A 21,350-nucleotide genomic window follows, 5' to 3' on the forward strand; every position below is an offset into this window, starting at 1 on the left:
TTTTTTTTTTTAAAGATTTTATTTATTTATTTGAGAGAGAGAGAATGAGAGACAGAGAGCACGAGAGGGAAGAGGGTCAGAGGGAGAAGCAGACCCCCTGCTGAGCAGGGAGCCCGATGCGGGACTCGATCCCGGGACTCCAGGATCATGACCTGAGCCGAAGGCAGTCGCTTAACCAACTGAGCCACCCAGGCGCCCCCATTTTATTTTTTATTAAGTAAATCTCTACCCCCAACATGGGGCTCGAACTCACGTCACATGCTCCACTGGCGGGCCAACCAGGCTCACCAAAAACAGACTTTTATCTTTTTTATTTTATTTTACTTTTTAAAAGATTTTATTTATTTGAGAGAGAGCTAGAGAGAGAGAGAGAGAGCATGAGCTGGTGGGGGAGAGGGAGAGGGAGAAGCAGGCTCCCTGCAGAGCAGGGAGCCCGATGCGGGGCTCGATCCCAGTACCCTGGGATCATGACCTGAGCCGAAGGCAGACGCTTAACCGACTGAGCCACCCAGGCACCCCCAAAAAAGATTTTTAAAAAACAAAACAGAACTTGCTTCTTCATAAACTTTTCTTACCTATGATGTTAAAATGTCACTAAAGAGGGAAAAACTTCTCAGTAGGTAAGTTGGGTAAATCACCTTTCAGAGTAGTTTGAGGCTCTATATGGTAAAGAAAGATCTTCAGTTAGATATGGAGTAGGCATTTTCAAAATTAAGAGTAAAAAGCTACTTTTCATATGTTAAACTGTAATCTAATGGCAGTACTTTAAAAAAGTATCCTTTATTTTACTATTACGATGTTTAACACTTCTGATTACAGACATACTATATAGGATTCACTACAATTTTCTTTATATACATAAGTAGTCATATTTTTTCTTTTTTTAAAGATTTTATTTATTTATTTGACAGAGAGAGAGCACAAGTAGGCAGAGAGGCAGGCAGAGGGAGAGGGAGAAGCAGGCTCTCCACTGAGCAGGGAGCCCGACATGGGGCTCGATCCCAGGACTCTGGGATCATGACCTGAGCCACCCAGGCACCCCAGTAGTCATATTTTCAATACGAAATTATTAACCATCCTCATGAACTATACCATGTAGAACAACAGGACACAAAGTCTGAAAGTGAGACCGTCTCAGAAAATCCAAAACATGTGGCCTCTCCTTTGTCTCTAAAGGTCCTTTACAGTTTGAGCAGTTTGTACATCAGTAATGATCTAAAGTATATGAGTTTAAAAAAAAAGAAGACAAGTGATTTTATTCTCATACTACCATATCCCCCCCTTTTTTTAAAAAGATTTTATTTATTTATTTGACAGAGAGGGACACAGCCAGAGAGGGAACACAAGCAGGGGGAGTGGGAGAGGGAGAAGCAGACTCCCTGCTGAGCAAGGAGCCCGATGCGGAGCTCGATCCCAGGACCCTGGGATCATGACCTGAGCCGAAGGCAGAGGCTTAACTTAATGGACTGAGCCACCCAGGCACCCCCCTGTCCAACTGTCTTAGTGAAAGCCTAAAGTGACTTCTTTTACACTGAAGGGGAGCAAAATATACCACCCCAAAATATGCCTCTTTGGCACACTGATTATTTTAAGCTGGTTATTTTTAAGAAATAGCAAACACTGGTGAAGCTCTGAAAACTGAGAAGTTAACCTTTTGTATCAAATATTTACATTCATAAGGGAAATCTCCATTTGTCAGAATGTCTCCCTGCTCTAACAGGAAGAGAATATCTAAATCTCTAGAAAGTCTTATTAATGGAGGAAGGCACAGTCTTAAATCTGCATTAACAAGCTTACTGTTGTTTACTGTGCTTTTCCTGGTCACCTCCCATAACTGACTCCCCACCCCCAGCATCTTCTTTTGTCTTTAGCTGAAAGTGGTATTTAAGGTGGTGGCTTCAGCCATTTTAGGGAGTTACTCAGTTTTCCTGGGTCTCTCCCATGGATACAGGAGGTATGCAGGTTATTAAACTATTGTTTTTCTCTTGTTCTGTCTTATGTCAATTTAATTAGACCAGACAAAGAAGCTAGAAGGGCAGAATAAAAATTGTTTTCTCCCCAACAACACCTATAACTCACAGGAGACTTCAGGAGGCACATCCAAATAAGAATAAAAATAACTGGAATATGCATATATCCCCAAAACAACATTTCTAGGCAGGTTGGTCCAGGATAACAGAACAGTTGAATTTAGGAGTCTCTTGCTTAAACTCAATTTCATTTATTTATAATTATTTGAAATAAATGCTCCCCTGAGGCACCTGAACTAAATCTAAGAAGTACAAAGTCAAATTTAAGAGCCTCACAATAGATGCCTTAGTTGATAAAAGTCACGGTTTTTTTTTAAAGATTTTATTTATTTGTCAGAGAGAGAGAAAGTGCGCACAAGCAAGGAGAGCAGCGGCAGAACGCGGCAGAACAGGCAGAGGCAGAGGGAGAAGCAGACTCGCGGCCGAGCAGGGAGCCCGATGCCGGGCTCCATCCCAGAACCCTGGGATCACGACCTAAGCCGAAGGCAGACGAAACGCTTAACTAACTGAGCCACTCAGGCGCCCCAAAAGTCACAGTTTTTAAAGTTGCTTACGTAATGCAGGCCTTTTCCCACATGAATAAAAAAAGGTTTTTTTCTTAAGACTACTAGTAGGTATTTGACGGTATCTTTAAGGAAATTAAGCAAATTAAGTATTAACTTGGGGGGAAAAAACAGCACATTTAAGTAATTTAGTTAAGACTGCCCGTAGGTCTTTAAAATGAAGATTTTAAAAATGAAAATCTTACAAGTTAAAATTATAGATGCTCTATTCTTCTTCATGGGGCATTCATTGCACTCTAGGGCCTTCTTCTCTCAAAGCAACTAAAACATCCTAGACTGGAGCTTATGAAGCAAAACCGAGGATTTGACATCATCATTGCCCTGTACACGGGCAACAGTTGTTCCTCACCCAAGGTTGTAGGGTGTTACAATGGCAGGATGGAAAGACTTGAACGTGGACTCAGAAAGCATCAAGCAGGGTCCTGGTTTTGCTCTTTCCTAGCAGTGTGTCCATGAGCAAGTTTACTTCATCGGGCTCTCAGTCGCCTCATTTGAAAATAGCAACAATAATACCTCCTTCCCCAGGGTCCTCATGAAGATTAAGGATGGCTTATGTGAAGGCACACTGTAAGCTATAAAATATTATACAGTAACTTCAAATCCTTAATGAAAGAAAATGGGGAGGGGCACCTGGGGTGGCTCAGTCGTTAAGCGTCTGCCTTCGGCTCGGGTCATGGTATCCCGGGGTCCTGGTATCCAGCCCTGCATCAGGCTCCACGTCAGAGTCTGCATCTGCGTCTCCTTCTCCCTCTGCCCTCCAGCCCCCACCCCTGTTTGTGCTCTCTCTCTCAAATACATAAATAAAATCTTTAAAAAAAAAAAAGAAAATGGGGGAATAAATGAATGTCTAAGTAGTTGTGAGAGGCTATATAAAAATAGGCATAAGTTCTAGTAAGAACCTTTTAAATGGGGTGTATGGAAAGTTTTTCCATTTGCCCTATAATTATTGACTCCAGAGTATAAAGATGTCCTGTGTACATAAAAATTATAAGCCTTTAGTCGAAGTAATTTAAGAAGGATGGGCCCCACGAAAACCTGTCAGCCACTTTTCACCCATGACTCAATCTGGCTCCTTCATTAAGGCCAGTTTCTAACTACAACTTGGAAGAGTGGCCAGGAGATACTCTCACAAATGCAAATTGTACTTTAAATATTTCGGGACCACTTTTAAAAATCACTAACAGTTTGTCAATATAATCATATTCTTCCCAATCTGCACTTTTTTTTCATCAGCGATCAAAAGTAAAAGGTAGGGCGCCTGGGTGGCTCAGTTGGTTAAGCGACTGCCTTCGGCTCAGGTCATGATCCTGGAGTCCCAGGATCGAGTCCCGCATCGGGCTCCCTGCTGTCAGCAGGGAGTCTGCTTCTCCCTCTGCCCCTCCCCCCTCTCATGTGCTCTCTCTCATTCTCTCTGTCAAATAAATAAATAAAATCTTTAAAAAAAAAAAGTAAAAGGTAAAGAGGTAAAAAGTAAATTTACTTGCTGAATAAAAGTTTAACTTCAAGTTCACAGTATGTGATTGACAGGCCAAAAGAAAGTCTGACTTTTGAAATACGTCCTTTTCCCCAGTCTGTCTTCCCACAAAAGTGAATTTTATTTACATGGGAGAGAGAGAGAAAGAGAGAGAGAGAGAGAGAGAGGAAGCGTGCTGATATTAAAAAAACAACAACACAAATATATTTTCCTTCCATTTAAATGTAGCCAAATGAAATACTAATCAAAAGTAAAAGCTCCCAGGGTCTCTGCATTTTCTGAATTTTCTCATCTGCAAAGCACTTTGATCTGTCCCAAATTCTGTTTCCTCCCTAGCTCCTCTGCCTGCCTCCTCTATAAAGGGAAAGCTGCAGGGGGAAAAAAAAAAAAGAAAAGAAAACAACACAGATCCTCTCTCTCCCTAAACATCTGAGACAAAGGAAAACAGATTTTCAAAAAAAGGGAATAAAACGAAAAGCAAACAAAACCTTGTTTGTTGTTTTTTTTCATAAAAGGATATGGTGTACGACTGGGTCTGAATTCAGGGCGTCACCCATAGAGAAATCTTAGGCCAATGAAGTCATCCCTAATTACAGAGTTTGACTAACAATGCAGCAATTATGAAACCACTCCGCGGGCTCATTTAACTACACTCAAACCCTGAACGCAAATCTTTGCTGAGAAAGGTGTGCGTACAACTGACTACCTGAAACTATCAGTCAAAAATTCTGAAAGGTATTTGATGGGAGAGGAGGAGGGGTGCCTGTTTTCAGCCCCTACAGTGATTCAGTGGAGGGATGCAGCCGACTGAATAATCTGTTTACTAATCTCTGTCATTCAGCAGCACGTGGGGCGGGAGGCAGGGCACACACGCTGGGAAACTCATCCGTGGATAATCGGGAGTTGATTATGAACTCTGTACTTCTTTTTCTGGCAGCTGAAAGGGAACTACAGGAGAAACACCCGGGATATTCAACCAGAGGCTTTATCCCAGCCACTAGCAGGCCAGGTAAATACTACTGGGGAAGCGAGGCTGGTTACTTAAATCAGAGATTTGGCAACACATATTTAAGCTCGCATAGCCGCCACGAAGGAGAGAGCAACAAAGGGTGGACTAAACATGGAAGAATACGTTGTTTCACAATAAATGAAAACCAAACCAAACCAAACCAAACCCCACAGCCATGGCTAAGGGTGAATAGTTCAACAATGGTCAACAAGAAGGGGTGTATTTGTCACCTTCCTTTGTCCAAATCAGGCACTGCTCCGGAACACCCACACTTCACATACTTACCTGTACCGACAGAAACTGCCACCCTGTCTCCTCCCGAGTCGGGTAAGTCAACAGCACTAGTCTCCAGGTCACATGGGTGTTCAACACCGAGCTCGAGCTCACCGACTCTTCCCATGATTACTCAAGCTCCACACCTGTACTTCCAAGTGACTTTCTACAAGATTTCAACTTGACTGTCTACCCTATATACTCACTTATTCGTTTATATCCAGGCCTTAATGGAAGGCTTATCAGTGGGTACCAGGCACTGTGTTGTGTGCTGCACAAGTAGGGAATTAGGACGCAAAGTCCCAAGAGCTTACTGTCTAGTGGGAGAAACAGAAAGACAAAGACAATACTAGTGAGAGCCGTGGGGGTCAGGAAAGGTTTTCCAAAGAGGGCTTTTGAACTTTATCTGAGAACCTAAGTAGGAATTCCTCGGACAGACATCACTGATGAAGGCCTTCTAGATACAGAGATGTGAAGAGAAGATTATATTCTGGAGGTGGAGAAATGCAGTTGGTTGGAGCACGGTGCCTGGGATTTAGGACAGACATGATTGGGAGCCGAAGGTCAGGGTCCACTTTAGAAGGGCTACACGCGGGGCACCTGGGTGGCTCAGTCGGTGAAGCATCTGCCTTCGGCTCAGGTCATGATCCCAGGGTCCTGGGATCGAGTCCCGCATCGGGCTCCCTGCTCAGCGCGGAGTTGGCTTCTCCCTCTGCCTCTGCCCCTGCTTGTGCTCTCGCTCTCTCTCTCTTAAATAAATAAATACAATCTTAAAAAAATATTTAGAGGGGCTCCACTCAAAATCTGGACTTGACCCTCTGGTCCAAGGGAGAAGGAAGCTGAGTGAGGAGGATTCCAGGCAGGAAAGTCTAAGTGTCTACACTGAACTTCCCGCTGCATTAGTTCCCATTTTCAGCTATCTCCCCTGCCAAATCAGGTGTCACTTTCCAGTTCCCCACTTTGCTCTGTCTCCAGAGAAACAAAGGGAGGGCGAAGTAAATAAGCAGTCTGGATTCTTCCATCATACCCCTGGATCACCTCATGTCTGACCTAGTCCAAAAGCCTTTGAGTTGGTCTATCTCCAGTCTTGTGTCTCTCCAAGGTGATCTTCACACTGCTAGCTCCCTGGAGAGAAGACCTACGATGGATTCTACAAAACACAGGGTCCCGCCTCTCTTGCACGGCATTCAAGGCCCTACGCGGTTCTGTATTGAGACCTGCCTATCTTTCCGATGTCACTTCCCATCACGTGCATGGCCCCCTCGACCCACGCTCCAGAAAGATCCCATTTCCCGAGCAGGCCACCGTTTCCTACCCCCTGTTCCTTCTCCTCTGTGCCTCTCTCCGTGGAATGCTCTCCACCCATCTCCTAACCTAGCTCTGCAAAAGCTTCTTTGAGGAAGTCTCTTCAGATTGAACCCACCTGAGATCACAATCCTCTCTGCACAGGACCGGCTGCGTTTTCTTCTGCAACAACCAGCGCAGGGTTCTTTCAGGCAGCTCTGATTTTAAATATCTCGTTCTACCATCGGAGCCTACGTACCAATGTTTGAGTGGGAAAATACAGTCACCACAAGGATAGCATTTATAACAAAGCTCTTGGATGGAAGGGGCCATATCCCATTCATCTTCATATTCCCAGCCCTGATCACAGTGCCTACAGAGTAGGTAATGATAATAATTAAGATAATATAATAACATACCATTGTAAGTTTACATTACAGCTGACATTTACGGAGGACTTATTATGTAGGTGCATTCTGTGAAATGCTTTATATACATTATGTACGTTACGTCTCAGAAAAAACTTTATAAACCGGGTGATACTGTTATTCCCATTTTGCAGACGAGCAAGTGAGCTCAGAGAGGTTGGGTAACTTTCCCAAAGTCACACAGCTCTTGAGAGGTAGAGCCAGGCCTCAAACCCAGGTCTGCCTGCCACTAAAGTCAGTATTCTCAACCATTTTGCTATGCAGCCTCCCGAACAACAGCTTATTGAATGAATTTATTTCCCCAACAAGACTATAACCTTATTAGAGTGGAGATGCAGCTTACTTATCTCTGTATTCACCACAGCCCTTAGAATAATGCACAAACACAGTGCATTTTCTTTCTCTTTTTTAGAGAGAGAGAGACAGAGTGCATGCAAGTGGGGGGGAGGGGCAGAGGGAAAGGAAGAGAATCTCAAAAAGGCTATACACCCAGCGCGGAGCCAGATGCGGAGCCAGATGCGGGGCTCGATCTCACAACCTTGAGATCATGACCTGAACTGAAATCAAGAGTCAGACTCTTAACTGACTGAGCCACCCAAGTGCCCCGACAAAGCATTTGCAATACATATCTTCTGAATAAAAAATGGCCCACAGCTAGTGCCCACAACCATGTCGATCATGTCCATCCCCTTTTAGGAAGCTATCATTGCTTATGCCTAAAACAGCTTGTCTAATCTCTGCCTGATATTCAGGTCCTCTAGAGCGGTCCTACTGGACACATCTAATCAGTTTTACATTTCAACAAGACTCACAATTAGCTTTTTGATCACAATTATTCTCCTGAGCATGTCCTGTTAACTCCTACATCAGTCATTACCTTTTGTTTTATCCTGTCCCTCTTCCTCTTTCCCTCCCTCCCACTAAGGACTCCCTCTCCTGTATCCACCTCTCACATTTACAATGCCCTCCTCATAATTTTTCTTCTCTCCCTATCCAAATCCTATTCACCCTTCAAGGTTCAGCAGAAGCCTCACCCTCTCCCAAAGCATGTTTCCCAGTGCCTCTGCCCCCTGCCACCCTTCCTCTTCAAATCCCACAGGCTTGAGAATCCTGTAACAAAATCTGGCAATTTCATTATGGCCTTCCTCCTCTAGTTATGTTAGAGGATGTGAGGACCGCCTGGCTGGGACATCCGTTGTCCTACTTGATTCAGTTCACCTGCCTCCTCCACACAGCTCCTCAAACTTGCTTCGAGAATAATCTTCCCCAGGAAAAGAGATTCCTTCTTTGACTAAATAGCACACAAATGCTTGTCTAACTACTTGCTCTGCTGGTCTCATTTTGAGACTGTTTGTATCTCAAGAACAGCGTCGGAACTCCGTCTTCCTCTTCTATACTCCCACTAAAACCGGGTAGAGACATGGCTCAAAAAATATTCCAACTGACTGCAAGGTTTTGAAGGTTTGAGTGATAATTCCCAGCATGCCCAATATCCAATGACTACTGAAACCGTCGTAGGGAACAAGAGTCTAGGGTCGTTACCTGACTTTGCCCAAGACACAAGGCTGCACAGCAAACGTCAAATTAAAAGACTGTGGGTGAAGGTAATGAACTACTGTTACCGTAAAAGCAAAACCAAAGAGGCTACACACTGCTTTGTGGAAAGCAGGCTCATGCCGATTAGAGACTACACAAGATCCTTGAAAGGCTCCTAACAAATGTGACCACGGTCCTGAGAAATATGCAGTTACCAGAAAATGTAGACAGTGACTCCTCTAGCTAATACCAACTTGTTTTTGTTACTTAAAGGATAAGGGGGTTCACTTAATCCTTGAGCTGAAATCACTAAAATGGATTGTGGAAAACATACAGAATACAGGAAACAGGTTCAGTAAAGACTATATACTGTGGAATTCTCAAAGTTCTTTCCTCAGAACATTCATGTTAAACGGGTGCCGACAATAAGACAGGCCACACTTTTAAAAAGGACACCAATGTTTCCCTTCTCCTGTGGCCCATTCCTTCCTCCGTCTGACAGGCCTGTGCTTCATGGGATTTAAAGATTTTATTTATTTATTTGACAGAGAGACAGCGAGAGAGGGAACACAAGCAGGGGGAGAGGGAGAGGGAGAAGCAGGCTCCCCGCGGAGCAGGGAGCCCTATGCGGGGCTTGATCCCAGGACCCTGGGATCACGACCTGAGCCGAAGGCAGGCGCTCAACCGACTGAGCCACCCAGGCGTCCCTTCACGGGATTTAAATATGACTTCATTTCAGCTTCCTAAATGCTAAGTATTGTGAACAACCACTCCCACCGTATCAGTGCTAATAACTTAGTATAAACATAACCAAACACTCAAGTATCCATGTGATTTACTTTTTTTTAAAATGTTTTATTTATTTATTCATGAGAGTCAGAGAGAGAGAGAGAGAGAGAGAGAGGCAGAGGCAGAAGGAGAAGCATGCTCCCCGCCTAGCAGGGAGCCTGATGCGGGACTCGATCCCAGGACCCTGGGATCATGACCTGAGCCGAAGGCAGACTTTTAACCATCTGAGCTACCCAGGCGTCCCGATGTGATTTACGTTTTAAGAATTATTTTCATACGTAAGCCATCACTATGGCACCCATAGTTTCTTTTTTTTCTCTTTTTTTTTAGTGATTAGTTCTTTTTTTTTTTTTAAAGATTTTATTTATTTATTCATGAGAGACAGAGAGAGAGGCAGAGGGAGAAGCAGGCTCCCCGCTGAGCAGGGAGCCCGATGTGGGACTCGATCCTAGGACCCTGGGATCATGACGACCTGAGCCGAAGGCAGACGCTTAACCATCTGAGCCACCCAGGCGCCCTAGTGATTAGTTCTTAAACTTAACAGCTGACTTTTCTCAAGGGGCAAGGCGTTTAGAGTCTTTGTGCGTTTCCTTTTAGAAAATTTCAATGGAGGGGAGCCTGGGTGGCTCAGTCGGTTAAGGTCATGATCTTGGGGTCCTGGGATGGAGCCCCGCATCCTCCCTGCTCAGTGAGGGGCCTGCTTCTCCCTCACCCGCTGCCCCTCCCCCTGCTCATTCTCTCTCTCTAGCTCGCTTCCACTCTCTTTCTCTCAAATAAATAAAATCTTTAAAAAAATTTCAATGGAATCTTGGTACAGGAGTAATTGTGACAGCTTAAGAGGTTATGTGCATCTTTCTAAATTTAATGATTTGTTGCTCTGAAAGTCAAACAAGTGAGTCGAACTCTAAATGCCCTCATGCATCACAGGTTCTTAGTCCTGAGAGTTAAGGAAAGGTTTGAGCAGAAAGAAGTGGTGATGGATGTTACTGTCGATTATTCCAGCAGTTCAGCATTATTACAAATTGCTTCCAATAGCTGATGTGGAGAGCAAAGTTCTATGAAAGCAATATTCAACATGCACAGCATACTTTATTCCGTGAGGTTGTCTTTTGGGCCTAGATCTTCTGCTAATTCTACTTGACGCTACAGCCACAAACTGGTAAAACTGAGCAGAGGACATGGCTAGATGACCCCAAATAAAACTGACAGCATTTTCCCATGAGGCACAGTTGTATATGCCGTTAGGTTATATGGTATTGAGGACTTGAGAGTAAAGCAACTGGCTGATGGAACATAAATCTGGCTATATTTAGCAACTACGCTTCTATAATTCATTTGGATTAACATAACATGAACGCAAGAGTATATTACTTCAGGTAAACATAGTGTATCATTTCAGGGACATTTGGGAGGTGACCTGAAAAACCTCACCTACTACTTCCATGACAAAGTAGGTTTCAAACTCCAGATCGATGGAGAAATGAACTTTGGAAGGCTCATCAGTGACTGAAGGCTAACTCTACCCTTTATCCCACCCCACGTAGCTGCCCACCTACAACAGCAACTTTGCCTTGGAGGTCGCGTTGAATGTTTAAGGAGACTTAAACATTAGCTTACTATTTAATGTGACCGAGACATTGGTATCTCCTGCAGGTATGCTGCTCCGACAACCCTTGAGATGCAAGAGAGAAGCATAGAGGTTTTATTAAGAAGTGCAGGGAAGCAGAGATGGCTGTTACTTGGGAAGTCATGCATAGCAACTGCATAGCGTTAATTAAACTAAACTATGTTAGCCCTCTTCTGACTTCTCTAGTACCTACAAATAATTAAGCCATCTCAAATTCTCATTTGCATTGTTTTAAAGATTCTATTTATTTATTTTGAGGGAGAGAGAGAGCGCACAAGCAGGGGGATGGGGAGAGGCAGAGGCAGAGGGAGAAGCAGGCTCCCCACCGAGCAAGGAGCCCGAGGCAAGGCTCGATCCCAGGACCCCAGGATCATGACCTGAGCTGAAGGCAGATGCCCAACCGACTGAGCCACCCAGGCGCCCCTTGTTTGCATTATTTTAAAGGAGATGCACCACAGCGTCCTAGTTGCTAACCACTAACTCCCCTTACCCAATTCCTGTAGCTCCGCCCCCTTTCATTGCAGGATGACCACCTACTCCTCTATTTCTTCCACCAGTCTGGGAGCTCCTTGAAAGCAGGGCTGGTATCTTCTTTGACTTTGTATCTTGGCTCACAATAAGCACCCACCAAACGTGTGTTGAATAAATAAACTCTGATGGAGGCAAGTAGGGAAAGTGAACATCTTTAAACACAAGGCAGACTAAATAGTTGTCTCCTGTGCTTTTAAAAATGCATATTCTATTAGAGAAAGCTGTGAACAAAACAGTCACGACAAAATAATGTTCCTGCATTCTTCACATGCAATTGGCCTATTAGCATGCTTTAGCTATCTACTCTTGTTTAATGCTTCAAGATACTACAAAAACTACTCAAGATGTTTGCAGCCTGTCCTTTGAATTTAGCTGAAAGTCAAACAGAAAGGTTTTTTTTTTTTCCCAGAAACAGTTTTTACTTGTTACAATTTTGACAATCAAGTAGCACATTTCACCTTTCCAATAGTACACATTAGGCACAAATCGTGCTTTGACAAACCTGCAATTTATAGGTAAAAGTAACATTTGGAAATAAATGTAAATTGCCCCAAACTAAATTTAGCTATACTTAAATGTTTTATGAAAATTTCCAATAAACACAAAAAAGAAAATAGTACAATAAACACTCATAAACCCACCACCCAGACTGTACATTGATCAGGATTTCCCTGCAACCTGCTTCATCTCTTCTCCCTTTTCTGTCACTTTCCTGAATTATTTTAAAGCAAACCCAGACATCTCATGATTTTGCCCTACATAGCTCTCTTAAGAAATGAGTTCATTTTCTGGAAATACCTCTATTCTATTCTCGAATCCGGCATAAGCTAGATTCTAATCGATCTTTTTTTTCAAGTACCAATATCTATGAGTCACTTAAACCCCAAAGGGTGCCCAATCATGTGTCATTTCCTGGAGGAATATCAAATACTTCCATTTAAAGTAAACGTTTCTTTCTTCTTTTTGTACTTAATAAAAAAAAAAGGAGATAAGACCTTAAAGTAATGGCTATTTAAAAATAAGTTAGTAACTTTTCCAATAAAGGAAACATTCAATTCAATTTAGTCAGACTGAAGGCATTCTTTACATTCTTACCAGTCAAGAGTTTTACAGATATTTCACATATGTCCTAATCATATTCTAAAAGCCCCTTTCTCTGTGATGAATACCATATCAAAGCCAAAGATAAAACAACAAAGTGACACCTCTCCTTCTCCCACCAAAAGCCAAGCTTGTATTAACTCCTTGGATTGAAACAGCACACTCTCCTTTACAAAGGTCTAAGCCTGTCTATATTTCTGAAGTAAACATTGACACTTTCCCCAAATATCTGAATAATTCATGAAAAAATACATTTGCGGGGTGCCTGGGTGGCTCAGTCGTTAAGCGTCTGCCTTGGGCTCAGGTCATGATCCTGGGGTCCGGATCGAGCCCCACATCGGGCTCCCTGCTCGGCGGGGAGCCTGCTTCTCCCTCTCCCCCTCCCCCTGCTTGTGTTCCTTCTCTCACTGTGTCTCTCTCTGTCAAATAAATAAGTAAAATCTTTAAAAAAAAAAAAAAGAAAAAGAAAAAATACGTTTGCTGCTAAAGAAATTAACTAACCTTCACATCCGAGGGGTACTGTCCTTTCCTAGGAAAATTAACATTGAAGCCAAGGCCAACCTTCAGGTGTGTGCGTGTATGTGTCTCTGTGTGTACTAGACCCACACACATACACACACACACATCACAAGGCAAGATCAGACTAGTTAACATGCTTCAATTCAAAACAAAATATTAGGATGCACAACTCAGAAATCACTAGAGATACAATTTTAGCTTAGACTTTGAGCTAAGCTGAAAGCTTATCTGTTAGTCTCTAAAAGTGCCTCCTGCAATGTTACATACCCTGCTTCTATGTTCTCAAATATAGTACTTGTTAATTGAGAAAACACTTCTTACTGCATACACGCATCAGAGTCGGATATCTGGCTCTGCTGAAACAAGGAGAAATAAAACATCTATGATCACCAATGGATGGAAATCACTGACGAGTTTGTGGGCACCGGAAATCACCATCACTACCATGTCACAATAACAGCACCAAAATTTCAACACCAATGATTTTCAGGTATCTTGTAAAATATAAACAAACAGTAACACAACTTTGTCACAAGTCGTTTCATAAGAGCAGAATACTGGTCTAATCATAACCTATTCTGTCATGACAGCTACCTCATCTTTTCCACAGAATTTTGAAAAACCATTTACGGATCAAAGGCATCAAAGGCATCTGAAATTCTACTCCCCCCGCCACCCAGATATAAACTAATAGTTTCTGCCATTTAAACCTCTGAGCCTCTAACGTGATAGATACAGGTATATAATTAAGATTTCAAACGCAATTTTTAGAAAGTACAAAGTCCCTAGAATATTCCCCAAATAATGAAAAGGCAGAATATAAAGAGATAATTTTAGATTCTAAAACTTCAAAAATCTTCTCTTATATTTGGTTCTCCTTGAGTAAGTAACGTTTAGAATGCATCTCCAAATGCTTAACTACCCAAACACATAGTAAGAATCTCAAGCTTTTTAAATAAATTTCTGCTTAAATATTCAGTCATCGAGAAGTTAGAGCCTAACAAAATAGTATTAAAATAGTTACCCTTCTGCGACGAGAGCAAACCTGTTTCTTTCTCTCTAGCAGCACTAATAGAAGGAACCTCCCACGCCCAGAAAGCCAATCTGGAAACCCAACATTCTTCTTACAATTGCAACTTTGGAGAGCAAGTCATAACACTTCCTGCTAGAAAAAGAGAACACCCTGACAAAGGAATGATACAATGCTTACGAATCACCTTCCTGACAGCCTCGTGGTATTCTGCCAAATATTAATAAATTCTAACTTTACGAGATGTAGGGAAAAGTTAATTTTTTTTTTTTTTTTAAATTCCAGCTCCACTGAAATCCTGCAAGAACACAAGGGAATTTAAAAGTTGGTTCAGGTCAAATAGCTACAACCCACATACCTATTTAGAACTTGAACATTAGCCAAGTAACCTGCTTATTTTAGAACACATGGAACCAGCTTCTCCCCAGTGCCCAAGTCACTCGTCCATAGGAAAGTACATTACTTAGAAAGGCAAATGAACGGTCTCGGACTACTTGCGTTCTCTATTGTTCATTTCAGTCTATACCTATTCATGCCTTCATACAACATTTATGCTCCATACACTAGGTGTTGTAGCATTTATTGCCAAGGATCTAGGTCTTGTTTTCTTTTGAAAAGGTCAGCTATTGAGTGTGGGAACTGTATTTTCTACAGGCATGGCACATAGGAAGTAAGTCAATACTTGGCTGAACTGAGTAATTTTCTATTCAGGGGCAGTACCACAGAGTAGTTAAGGGCTGTGTGAGTCCTTGGGGAAGTTGCTTAAGCTCCTGTGCCTCTATTTTCTCATCTAGTGAGGGTAATAGTAACGACCTCAGGTAATAGTCACTATCTTGTACGTTTGTTGGGATGCTTAAGTGATCTAGTATGTGTTCAAAATTGAGATCATATCCTGGCACATGGTAGGCATTGAGTATGTGATAATTGGTAGTCTTCCTACTGAAATTTGCTTTTAAACAGCACCCCTAACCAGGGTTACTATAATGATTAAAGAATGTCTGGCTCCAGCGAGGTGCTAAGCGGCAGACATTATTATGATCTTTCTGGGATATAACATGCGTAATACCATCTGCCCTATCTACCTAATACGAAGGACAGTGAGATCAGAGACACTCCAGCCCCCCCCCTTTTTTAAAGATTTTATTTATTTATCTGAGAGAGAGAGAGAGAGCACCAGCCAGGGGGGAACGGCAGGCAGAGGGAGAAGCAGGCTCCTCGCGGAGCAGGGAGCCTGACATGGGGCTCGATCCCAGGATCTTGGGATCATGACCAGGGCTGAAGGCAGACGCTTAACCGCCTGAGCCACCCAGGCGCCCCACTCCAGCCCTTTATAAATAATCGAAAGCAAACCAAAGCATTTTCTGACAACATATTGAATTCTCAAAATAAGGAGGCAACTCCGACTGCACTCGCTTGTAAAAAGGTTCAGGGTATTCTCCTGCCCTCATCACTAACTGCCATTAGCGTACCCTGGATTACATTTTGTCTTTTTTTTTTTTTTTTTTTAAGATTTTATTTATTTATTTGACAGAGAGAGCTAGAGAGCACAAACTGGGGGAACAGTAGGAGGGTGAGGGAGAAGCAGGCTCCCCGCCAAGCAGGGAGCCCGATGTGGGGCTCGATCCCAGGACCCTGGGATCATGACCTGAGCCAAAGGCAGACACTTAACCATCTGAGCCACCCAGGCGCCCCTACATTTTGTCTTCTTAATGGAAGCACTTTATTTCATCAATCACAAAAACTGCATGAAATATCAAAAAGCAACAAATCCGGAAGAGAAGGAATATAGCGGCAGGAGCCAGAGGATGTATTTTTCCATCTGTCTCCGTGGCTGACTCACTACGTGAAGCCCCTTCAACGTTCTGGAGTCTCGATTTCTCCATTTGTAAAAGTGAGCACAGCATTATCGGCCTGCAGCCTGCCAGGGAACATAGGACATAGTAAGTATGTCTGGAACACTTGGAGCCAACCGGAAGGAAGGACATACACGTGCGTATTATCATGCATTTTACAGAAAACTGGGGGTGCAATTGCCTCAGGCAAGGTGACAGTATCCGCCTTAGACCCGAAATGGTGGGTTTTCCCAGCCTTACCTTCTCTGCCCCACACTTGTCCCGTCCAACCACTTAGATGGGTCTGTCTCAAGGGCTATGGACCTCTTCAATAATAATGCTACCGTCTCAAGGGCTATGGACCTCTTCAATAATAATGCTACCTGGGACCAGCTTCCCTTGACCTGCCCTTGGCCATCCGGGGAAATGCGTCTCCTTTCTAGCTTAGTGAACTCTAAGGCTAGTCTGTGATCACAGGGAGATCCCGTCAACACCCAGTCTCTGGTTTTAAAGTCTATTGGCAACATCGCAGAACTCAGGTAAACTGCAAAACCTCGTGAGGTTGTGAACGTTCCCGGGATGGATGGATGGATGGATACTCCCTTCAAAAAGGCCCATCTTCTCCTGAGGAATTAGGAGGCCATATTCGAAAAGACGGTTCTACCGCCTCAGTAATTGAACCAGTTTTAGTCTGCGGCCCATTTTGTAACCTCAGTGTCTCATCCTCTAAGGTATGTGTGGGTGTGCAGGGCCGGGGTGGGGGGGGGGGCGTGTTGGTGCGTGTGCCTGCGTGTGACTCTTGTGTGGGAACGGAATCTCTGCTTTTACTGTGGGTAGTGAAAGTTGGTGTGGGAACAGAAAATGGCAGGGGTTGTGGAAGACGTTCCACGTCTTTTCTAAGCAGGCCACACAATGAAAACCACATTGGTGCCGCATTCCAAATCCACCATGATGCACACTCAGATGGTACAACCAGATCCATAAAGTGAAAAGCTCACACACGCACACCTGTGGACGGACACACACACACACACACACACACACCCCTAAGGGTGGAAAGGAAGGAAAGAGGCACACCCGAAGTTGCCTGAGAGTTTCACAGATGTATCAGGGTAACTCTCATTCAAACGTCATGCTCTCCACCACACCCAGTACCGAGTATATTCTTTCCATGTGTGACATATACACTGGAGGCCTCTCCCACTGTGCTTAGACACACCTCAGTAACACTGACCTATTGTCCTCTAATGAAACACAGTTTTACCCATCTGCATGCCTTATAAGGTGAACAAACAAATAATAACACTCACAGTGAGTGAAGCTTCAAAGCAAAGGGATCGTACAGAGGTTACAGGCAGGGAACTGCTACTGTATTTTGGACAATATTGGAATGTTTAGGAAATTTATACTAGGAGCAGTTATTAGGTACACGAACTTCCTGCAGCACGGATGTGTCCGCTTTAACAATCAAGTGTGTCTGGCTTATGTTATCATTCTTTTCATATTTGAGGCGGACATAAGCTACAAATATATCTTCATTATTTCGGTATTCCAAGGGATGTCTCCTCAACAGTAAGGATGTATTAGCTCTGTATTTGTGTAACAAAGTAATCAAAACCTTAAAATAGGATGTCTTATTATTACACATTAAATTATATACTTTGTCCTAATGCACTAAAACAAAAGGTTGAAATACATAGAAGGTAGTTTTAAGCGTTTGAGTCCTCCAAAAATTGTCAGCTGAACTACAGACAAGTCAAGGAACCGATTTAAAAGACATCTGTTGTGACTACAGTTAACAATACTGAAATGTATATTTGAAGTTTGCTAAGAGAGTAAATTCTAAAAGTTCTCATCATAAGAAAATCTAACTATGTCTAACTAACTATGTGAGGTGTTGGACATTCACTAGCCTTTTTGTGGGGATCATTTCACAATGATGAGAAATGATCGATACATACATCGAATCATTATGTGGTACTCTGAAATTAATGCAATGCAATGTTAATGTCAATTACATCTCAATGACACTGGGGGAAAAAAGCCATCTGTGTTCCGTTCATAGATAGTAAAACCATACAAAGGAACAACTCAGATGCCATATACCTTTCTATTCTGAGGGTCTCATTCAAAAAAAAAAAAAAGAAGGAAAGAGGAAAGAAAAGGAAACAGGAGAGGAAAAGGGAAAGGACCAGAAACAACAAAAACTCAACGATTCCTAAATTTTTGGTCTCAGGACCTGAGAACCCCAAAGAGCTTTTTGATATGAGGGTTAGATCCATCAATGCATTTATCATATTAGAAACTACAGCTGGGAAAATTTCAAGGTATTTATTTGAAGTAACAATAAACCATCACATGTTAACATAAGTAACATCTTTAATAAAAATCACTAGATTCCCCCCCCAAAATGAGTGGAAAATGTATTGTTTACATTTTTGCAAACTGCTTTATCATTTAACTTAATACAAAGACAAGTGGATTTTCATACCTGCCTCTGCACTCAATGTTGTTTTAGGTTCAAGTGTATTCAGAAAATATGGCCTCGCACAGATACATTGTTGAAAGAAGTATTTTAAGAGCCCTTTCAGATAATTATGGATATTCTTCCTTATAATGCTACACCGAAACTTGAGAAGTGGTAGTTTCTTAAATGTTAGTTACAGTGTGGAATTTGATACCATACAGATGAATTTTTCCTACTCTGTTACATTAAAATCCATTGGTCTCCCATGCACATTAAATGGGCCTTTTAGGGGTGCCTGGGTGGCTCAGTCGTTAAGTGTCTGCCTTCGGCTCAGGTCATGATCCCAGGGTCCTGGGATCGAGCCCCACATCGGGCTCCCTGCTCAGTGGGAAGGCTGCTTCTCCCTCTCCCACTCCCCCTGCTTGCGTTCCCTCTCTCTCTGTGTCTCTCTCTGTCAAATAAATGAATAAAAGCTTTAAAAAAAAATGGGCCTTTTACCCATGCCTGATTTTGTAACATCACGCACGGGTCATTTGGAACAATACTGTTTGACTAATGCAGATCTTCCAAATGTTGTCCCACTTCATTTTACAATATCTAACAAATCACTTTAATTAAAAACACCACTGATCTCAGAAAAATCTATGTATTGACACTTGATGGCTGATGCAAGCTTTCAAAACTTTGAATTTTTGCTTGAGAGCTCTAATTTTATCCTTGGCAACAAATACTCTCAGTTGTTTGCCTTGTAGTAACAGGCACACTTGGTTCATTTTTAAAAGTTTTTAAGTAATCTCTATACCCAATGTGGGTTTGAACTCACGACCCCGAGATCAAGAGCCGCATGCTCTCCCGACTGAGCCAGTGAGGTGCCCCTCACTTGGTTCATTTTTGATAAGATATCTGCCAAATACTCAGGTCTGAATAATCAGTTAGTGTGTCATTCACTCTTTCAGTAAAAACAGTTTTCTATTTTGAAAAGATGCGGCTAATTTAGCTTGCAACTCAAACAACTGCACACGTACTTTTCCTCAGGACAACCAGTGTCCATCCAGCAGAAAAACTTTAAATATTAAAAGATATATGCCCAAGAGTTCAGAGTTAATAAAATTAATTTTTCCTGCTTCATTAAGGACATTCATAAATGAAAGCCATGTTGTAGGTCTTTAACTCTAAGGGTATGGGGTTGAATTTCGTGACGACTAATATAGGGCGGTGCCGCTGCTTTGCGTCTTGCTAAGGCACCAGGTAGTTTTACCACCATTGCTTTGGCACCTGTGGTGCAAATGTCAACAAAGATGAAAAAGCAAGTAACATCTTAGTATCAGTATGCAAGTAATTTTGATCCCCAAGGGCCCGTAGGCCAATGCTTTTTTAGAGAACTGGTGCTTTATTTAGTAACATTTCTCATGAAGTCATCGAATTTTAGAGAGACAAAACACATAAAGCGTGTAGGGTTTTTTTAAAAGATTTATTTATTTTAGAGAGAGAGAGAGAGCATGAGCGGGAGGGGCAGAGGGAGAGGGAGAGAGAATCTGAAGACTTCGCACTGTGTGTGGAGCCCGACGTGGGGCTCGATCTTATAACCCCGAGATCACGACCTGAGCTGAAACCAAGAGTCAGATGCTCAACCGACTGTCACCCAGGCACCCCAGGTGTGTAGGTTTTGACAAGAAATTTCAAAACTGAGACTACAATTACCAGAATTGCATGGATAGGTTTTCATGCGAGTTCTGTGGCTGCTGAATTATGAAGAAAATTAATGCATTGATATCAATTCTGAGGGGACCATTATACAGCTTATCCATTCCAAGCCACATTTTGCAGAATGAGGTTCATGTCTGTAAGACATGAATTTATCATGATAGTGTAGTTGAGAAACTTTTAATAAATTTTTAAATTAAGAATGGCAATATATTTGTTACAAAATTGTTTCAAAATACCCAGCTCATGGGTGGCAAATCAGATTTTTCTTCTGATAAACAGTTAAGTGTTTCTCTGACATAAACTAAAACACAAAGAAAGGGTTTGAAAGTTAAAGTCTGTGTGAAATGCATAAAGTATTACTATATTAAAATATTAAAAACTAAGGGCACCTGCCTGGCTCAGTCAGTGGAGCATGTGACTCTTGATCTCAAGGTCGTGAGTTCAAGTCCCACATTGGGCCTAGAGCTTACTTCTAAAAAATAAAAATAAAATATTAAAAACTAGGTGTGCTGTGGGGCGCCTGGGTGGCTCAGTCGGTTAAGCTTCCGACTTTTGGTTTAGGCTCAGGTTGTGATCTCATGGTTTGGGATGGAGGCGCATGTTGCATGGCTCTGTGCTCAGCAGGGAGTGTGCTTCTCCCTCTCCTTCTGCCCCTCCCCCCACTCGCACGTGCACTCTCTCTCAAATAAACAAATCTTTAACTAAATAAATACATAAAAATTAATTTTTTCATTTTATTTTTTTAAAGATTTTATTTCTTTATCTGTCAGAGAGAGAGAGCACAAGCAGGGGGAGTGGTAGGCACAGGGAGAAGCAGGCTCCCCGCTGAGCAAGGAGCCCGACGTGGGGCTCGATCCCAGGACCCCAGGATCATGACCTGAGCTGAAGGCAGATGCTCAACCCACTGAGCCACCCAGGCACCCCAAAATTAATTAATTCAAACTAGATATGCAATAGTACTTATGGATAATATATGGGGTATTTTAAAGTAAATCCCAAACAACAAATAAAAAGGAAGGCGAGAGAAAAGATGAAATAAGAACATCAAATTTTTTGCAGGAAACAAACTGAGGGTTGCTGGAGTGGGGGGTGGGGTGGGAGGGATGGGGTGACTGGGTGATAGACACTGGGGAGGGTATGTGCTCTGGTA

The 21,350-nt window shown here is 42.6% G+C and overlaps 1 protein-coding gene across 8 annotated transcripts in view; it reads right to left on the minus strand.

The window, feature by feature from the left end:
• PLS3 (plastin 3) overlaps positions 1 to 21,350 on the minus strand; it is a 67,848-nt gene that overhangs the window by 39,027 nt on the left and 7,471 nt on the right. For 2 of the 8 annotated variants that reach the window (XM_081808366.1, XM_081808370.1), the window contains exon 2: positions 576 to 659. The exons of 2 other annotated variants lie outside the window; for them this stretch is intronic. The gene's annotated coding sequence lies outside the window, so the exon portion shown is untranslated. Of the gene's footprint in view, positions 1 to 575; positions 660 to 5,555; positions 5,652 to 6,772; positions 6,869 to 14,188; positions 14,312 to 21,350 lie in introns of those variants that run through there. 4 more of the 8 variants (XM_081808367.1, XM_081808369.1, XM_081808368.1 and 1 more) reach the window with 4 other exon arrangements.

This window comes from Leptonychotes weddellii, chromosome X (assembly GCF_054177405.1).
Source record: "Leptonychotes weddellii isolate Sample4059 chromosome X, ASM5417740v2, whole genome shotgun sequence".
Classification (NCBI taxonomy): Eukaryota; Metazoa; Chordata; class Mammalia; order Carnivora; family Phocidae; genus Leptonychotes; species Leptonychotes weddellii.